The following is a 7,001-nucleotide window of genomic DNA, read 5'->3' on the forward strand; positions in this document are numbered from 1 at the left end:
CCAGAGAACCATCAACCCGAACAGACGTGTGCTTTTTGGAAGTTGGTTGCGACCTTGCGGTTAAACACGGTTGAGTTTTACATATATCCAACGGGAAGCGGGAAGCCAATCGTGTACGTCACTAAGAATCCCGATTGTCTGAAAAGGATGAGTAACGGGAATTGAAAAGGGAAGCCGATCGTCCGAAAGGGAGGAGTAACGGGAGGCGTGAAGGAAAGCCCATCGGACGTCATCTGGAAGTCCGATCCTCTGAAACGCCGGATAGTCGAGAAATGAGAATGAAATGAAGCGTAGCGAAGCTCGTCGGAACCTGCTAGTTTCTATCTATATATATAAAAGAAAGTCGTGAAAGTGTCGGGTCCTTATAACTCAAGAACGGCTGAACCGATTTGGCTGAAAATTGGTAGGGAGGTAGCTTAGAACCCAGGGCTACACATAGGATATTTTTTTATACTCCGGTCGAGTCACAATGAAGCCACAATTGTGTTTTTCATACTAAGACGAGACGGACAGAGCGCGCAACAGCAAACAATTGTTGGCTTCTCTTTCTCGCTAAAGCAGCGTTCCCTCACCCGAAGCAAGCGCGCCAGACAGAGTGCGCAACAGCAAACAACTGTTGGCTTCTCTTTCTTGCTAATGCAGCGTCTCCTCTTTCCAACCAAAAATAGCACCCCACCCCTCTCACACGGACGCGTAATTTCATTCCCTTCTCGGGAAAGGCCAGACAAAGAGCGTCACAGCCAGCAAAAGTTGAGCGAGTTTTCAGCGAGTTTGTCTCTTTCGTATGTTCTCGCGAGTCTTTCTGTGGCGACAGACGATGCGTAACGTAATATTTTTGACATTAACGATTAATGCCAAACTGCTGCGCCTCTGTCAAAACGTTTACGGGTCGGCCGAGGCGTAAACCCCGAGCGTAAATACTTTTTGCATACGCTTTGCTTACAAACAGAGAATAATTTAAGTTCTTATTTGCCGGTATAGCAACAAAATAAAAAAACAACAGAAAAAAATATTCAGAAATCAATCAATTTCTCTTCTATTTCTATTTTCTCGGATCAAAAACACGAACGTAAACACGTTTCACATTTCGTTTTTATATTTTTGCTGCCACACGAAGCGTAAACAGTTTGACATTAATAATTAATTTTACGCCAGTTTTCACATTTCGTGTAGCGCCACAGTTTCTCTTGCGATTAGTTTGGCGAATTGTCAGTTTCTCTCTCTCTCTCATATACATAGCGTTCACTCATTCTCGCGAAACCTTGGAGCTATTGATTGTTACTTGGCTGTCATTTTTATAACTGTCAAAATTTATTGAAACAATCCGCGTAGTACAGCGTAGTATCACAATAACGGACAGTGAATAAAAAAGCACCCGCTTAAGAATGCCGCGACCAAGATGGTCGAATCTTTCCCAACATAGCCGTAGTGCAAGAAGGATGCGAAACATCGCGAACACAATGACTGAAGAAGAACACACAATTGCCCGTGAAACGGCTCGGTTGGCAACGCGAAATCGGCGAGCGGAAAATAGTAATCAACAAGTAGATAATTTTCGACGAGATGCTGATTTAAATGTCCGCTCAGCGGTTGTGCCCGAAGAAGAAGCTGATTTGTATCTAGCGGCGTTTCGATATGATTACAAAGCTAAGTACGGCAAGCATAACAGCGTTCGCATTGGATCAATAAACGTTCGTTGCGACAAATGCAACGAGCGTTACCAACTGCTCTATCACCGGGGACCCATTGCCTTTGGGGCGGAACAAAGTTCGCCGGGTCTGCTAGTATATATATAAATGGATGTTTGTCTGTCTGTACCGCTCTTTCTCCAAAACTACTAAACCAATCCGCGTGAAATTTTGCACAGCGTAGTTTTGTGACTCCGGATTGTGAAGAGGAAAATTTGATCCTCCCACACTTCCGGGAAGGGGGGCTCCCATACAAACGTAACGTAACGTATGGGACGTTACGCTACGTTACGTTTGTTTTCGTAACGTTACGTAACGTTTTCGAGTAAATCGAACCAAATTCGTTAGGCGGCGGTTTAGGGGTGCGGAAATGTTCTGGTGAATGTTTGAAACCCTTCCCCGGTTTACAAAGGAGAACTCCCATACAAAATCTAAGCTCATTTAACTGGAGCCATACGAAGCGTAAAACTAGCGTTAAATTAAGTTGTAATGCCAAATCGTTTACGCTTAATGTGGCAGCAAAACTATGAAAACGAAATGTCAAACGTATTTACATTCGTGTTTTTGGTCAGAAAAAACCGAAATAGAAGAAAAATAAATTAATTTCTGAATATTTTTTTCTGTTTTTTTCGATTTTGTTGCTATATCAGCAAATAAGAACTTATATTATCCTCTGTTTGTTAACAAAGCGTTTGCTAACGGTTTTTGCGGTCGAATTTGCGGTCAGCCGACACATAACCTTTTTGACAGAAGCGCAGCAGTTTGCCATTAATCTGAAATGCCAAAAACATTACGTTGCTCTTCGTCTGACCTCGCAGTTTCAGTTAAACTAGGATAGTTTACAAGCAATTTGAGCCAAATGCAGCTGGTGCGAATTTTGACATGTATCCAACGGGAAGCGGGATGGGAAGCCGATCGGACGTCATCTGGAAGTCCGATCCTCTGAAACGCCGGTTAGTCGAGAAATGAGAATTAAATGAGGCATGACGAAGCTCGTCGGGACCTGCTAGTATTGTTTTGTTTGTTTATTGTTTGTTTACAGTCAACGGGCCGACATCGCCTAGTTGACACATACGTGTAAACTAAAAATTAAACTAAACTTAAGCTAAAGGATGAGCCTAGCATAACAAAGCGCGTGCAAAGGGAGAGGGAGCGAGAGCAATCAAGCATTATGAAGAGAACATCAAAAAGTGCGCGTCAAAATGAAAAGAAATAAAAACAAGTCTTGCACTGGGTTAAAGACATGTTGAAGTTCAACCCCCGCTGATAGAGTAGTCGGTAACGCTCTTCGCTGTCAGCGCAGCTGACCAGGGTTCGAATCCGGGATCGGTTGTCACTCAACGAACTGTTACAGATAGCACCAGGGATAATTGACATTAACAATTGTCTCTCTGGTGCAGGCCAAGACCGCACAGCGGTTGTAGTGCCAAAGAAGAAGAAGAAGAAGAAGTTCAATATCGGTGAAGCCCGGTTATATGCCCTAACAATGTTGTATAGCGGATCCGTCCGAGAAGAAAGGACATCCAACTCATGTGCGGCACGTCTACGAATGACCCGCTAGGGTGCATAAATGTTGATCTGCGCTAGCAGCCTGGCAACATTGAGCCTGTGGGTGCTCGAGAATAGGACGAACTAGAGCACAGTAGAGAGTCTTCAAACACATGACATCTGTGAACTCTTTGGACATACGTAATACAAAACCTAACACTTTAAGAGCTCTGCTAATTATCCCCTCGTAATGGTTTCTAAAATTAAGCTTAGAGTCTAAAACAACGCCTAGGTCTCGCACCGAGTCACTTCTAGGGATAGTGGAACAATTCAACTTATACGAGAATATTAACGGAGCTTTCAAGCGCGAAAACGAAATCACATTGCACTTGTTTACGTTCACAGACATTACATTGCAGATACACCATCGTTCAAAAATATTTATGAGGTCCTGAAGGGTTCCGCAGTCCGAAATATAATCAACAGGCAGAAACATTTTCAGATCATCGGCATACAAAAGATGACAGTCGGGATGTAGGACAGAGTTAATGTCATTCAGGAAGATAATGAAAAGTAGAGGGCCAAGATTGCTGCCCTGAGAAACGCCAGACATATTGGAGAAGGCATCAGACAGACTATCGTCAATTTTCACCCGGATTTCCCGGAGAGAGAGGAAGGATTTAAACCACCTTACGAAAGACGTATTTACACCAATCTTTAACAATTTCATTAGCAGAATCTCGTGCGGCACCCGGTCGAACGCAGCACTGAAATCAGTATAAATAACATCTAATTGTTGGCCGTTTGCAAATGAGGTGCTTGCCAAATGTTACAGGTGTAGCAGATTAGTGTTGACCGAACGCATGGGGACAAAACCATGCTGGTGAACACTAATGTGTTGGTAAAATGCGTAAGTAAAGAATTCAGCAATCGTAGGCTCGAACAGCAAACGCGCAAAGAATCGATATGCCGCGATAGTTCGTTATTAAGTCTTTATCACCCTTTTTGTGAATCGGGAGCATCCATGATCGTTTCCAAAGAGAAGGGAAACGTCCAAGCTGTAGAGACAGATTATATAAAACATTCAGCGGATGTACGAAGGCAGAAGCGCAGCCTCTTAATATAGAGGAAGGGATGAGATCGGGACCAGGCGAGTATGACTGCTTTAAGAGCCCGATGTTATTCAGGATCATGGAGTCAGTTAAGACAGGCAGCGGGCATGAAACAAGGTCCAGAGGGACGTAGCTCAGAGCCTCATCCACAAGGTCAACAGACTGTGAACTAACGTTGAACAAACTAGCAAAGTGAGTCGCAAATGCATGGGCTTTATCACTGTTCGAAAGAATGCGAGAAGAACCGTAAGACATGTGAGCAGGAAGGCGATTACATTTACGTTTACAGTTAACGAATCTCCAAAATCTCAGCGGGTTGGAATAAATCTGCGACTGCATTCTCCTAACGTAACTGGCGTAAAGAACCCTGTTCAATCGGGTGTAGAGGTAGTTAATACGAAAATATTCCTGCCTGTTGATAACGTTGCGGTTCCTAACATAGCGTTTGTACAGAGAAGATTTAAGACGCTTAAGGCGACGTAAAGTGGCTGACCCTGACGCTGAACACGATGTCTTTTGAGGGGAATGTAGCCAAGGAAAAGGTCCACTAACTTATTTCTAAACAGCAAAACGCAACAGTCTAAGTCCCTATCCTTAAAAATATTATCCCAGTCGATTTCATCAATCAACATGGAAAGTCTTTCATAGTCCGTTCTTTTAAAGTTAAAGTCGAGCGGACGCGATACAGGTGCAGGCGTCGGTAAAGTGGAACTGTTTATACTTCGATGGATGCTAACAAGCAGAGCCGGATGGTGGGCGTCGCAGGAAAGAAGCGCCGATGGAGACTCCACGACCTTCGTTTCATTCGCAAGTTCCTCGTTGACCAGGACCAAATCAAGCTTTCGTGAGCGAGCATTTAGAGTCGTATTTTTCTGCACTAGTCCATGAAGATTCAAAAGGTCCCGGAAATGGTGGTTGTGGAAGCTCTGCAGACCAGCTGGCTGGTTGAAATCGCCTAGAAGCAGGATCTGATCGTTCAACTTCGACTGCTCCAGAAAGTCTCCAATAGTGGTACTCAGAGCGTCAAGCACCGCGGGTGATGTGCATAACACAGGCGGAAGGTAGACTGCTCCCATGATGAACTTTGTACCAAAATGCTGAATCAAAAGTCAGAGCTGTTCGAGAGACGTAGCACGAGTGGGTAGTGCACTGGCGATGATTGATGATGAAACGGCAACAAGGACGCCACCACCACGACGCTTATCACTGTTCAGGTAGTTGCGATCACATCGAAAGACAGTGTAATAGGTGCTGACGAAGAGAGACGAAGGGATTGTCGGATCGAGCCAGGTCTCAGTGAGGACAATAATATCATATTCGTTCTCGGTGATCGATAGACGGAGAGCATCAAGCTTGATACGCACACCACGGTCATTCTGGTAGTATATATTGAGCTCATGCGAGTGCTCATGAGCATCGACACGAATCGAGCCGCGTGGTGCATTGTGTTCGTTGGACAGTCAAACAATTTTGTCATCAGTGATATTAGAGGCGCTGTCCGGGCGCAGATTGATCGGAGAGCCAAACGACCGATTCCCAAAGCGAAGTGCCGCGATCGAGAAACGAGGTGGAGTCGTCTCCTTTGCCATTACGCTCATGTCAGTTAAATACATCTGGTCCGGGGCGGGAGATGATGTCAACCCGGTCGAAGGTTTGATGGGCCGGGGCTTGTTGACAAACTCACGGAAGCTGACACCAGACGGCCAAGTCGCCGGATCAAGTGCTTTTTCCCTCAAGGCCAGGGGTAAACCGACCTTGAATGATAGGAAAGACACAGATGCAACGTCACGGTCCCTCGCAAGAACGCATTAACAATTATGTAAAAAAACACTCGAATAACGACGCGAACGTAGAAACAAATACTTCCAATTACACACTAGGCAACCGCGGATGCGACAAAACACAGATACTGCAACAAACAGCGCAAGTACAACAGAAATTAGAGAATCGAAATACAGCGCGACGAGTGCGCGTCCGAACGATCCAAGAGACGATCTTGGGATGTATTAGTAGTAGTATTATTAGTGTACGATTAGTATTAAAGAAATAAAAAAATAGATAGTGCAGATTGTTACTTCCTTGTAGGAGGTATGTTCAAAAAGTTCTGATAATTTTTTATTTTTTCGTTTATTCGATATTCGATTTTTGTTAGTAGTGTTTTGTTGCTACTTATGTCACTCACTTATGATGACAACTTCGGACATTTTGAGTAATCAGTCAATTTTATCGGATGTTTTACCTGAACAAGTTTTGCCTAATTTTTTTTAAGTGCTAAGCAACAGCTCGTTTGTCGGTGTGCTCGTTTGAGAGCATACAAGTTATGTTTCTTTCGCTGGGAAACGCAGATCGAAACGCACGTTTCGACTGTTAGGACAAGACAAGTTTATTTTCTTACATTTTGTTTCTGATTTCCCTATTTCTATGTAACGGTTTATCTTACCAGTGTACCGGCTATTGTGAACGAAGCACCCGTTGATTATCGCCCGTAAGAACCCGTTGTTGGTAGTGACTGATGTTCTGTTAGATGTCGAGCCATGTTGGTACATGTTGGTGTCGTGTGGTGTACCCGTGATGACTCAGAGAACCGGACGCTTGCTGGACCGGACGCGCTTGGACGTATTATCAGCAATTGTTCGTCATCGTCGCTATTGGTGTTCTAAATGTTGAGGCAAGGGTGGACTTGGAGAACTTGCCGTACTTACATATTCTGCTA

This window comes from Anopheles bellator, chromosome X (assembly GCF_943735745.2).
Source record: "Anopheles bellator chromosome X, idAnoBellAS_SP24_06.2, whole genome shotgun sequence".
NCBI lineage: Eukaryota > Metazoa > Arthropoda > Insecta > Diptera > Culicidae > Anopheles > Anopheles bellator.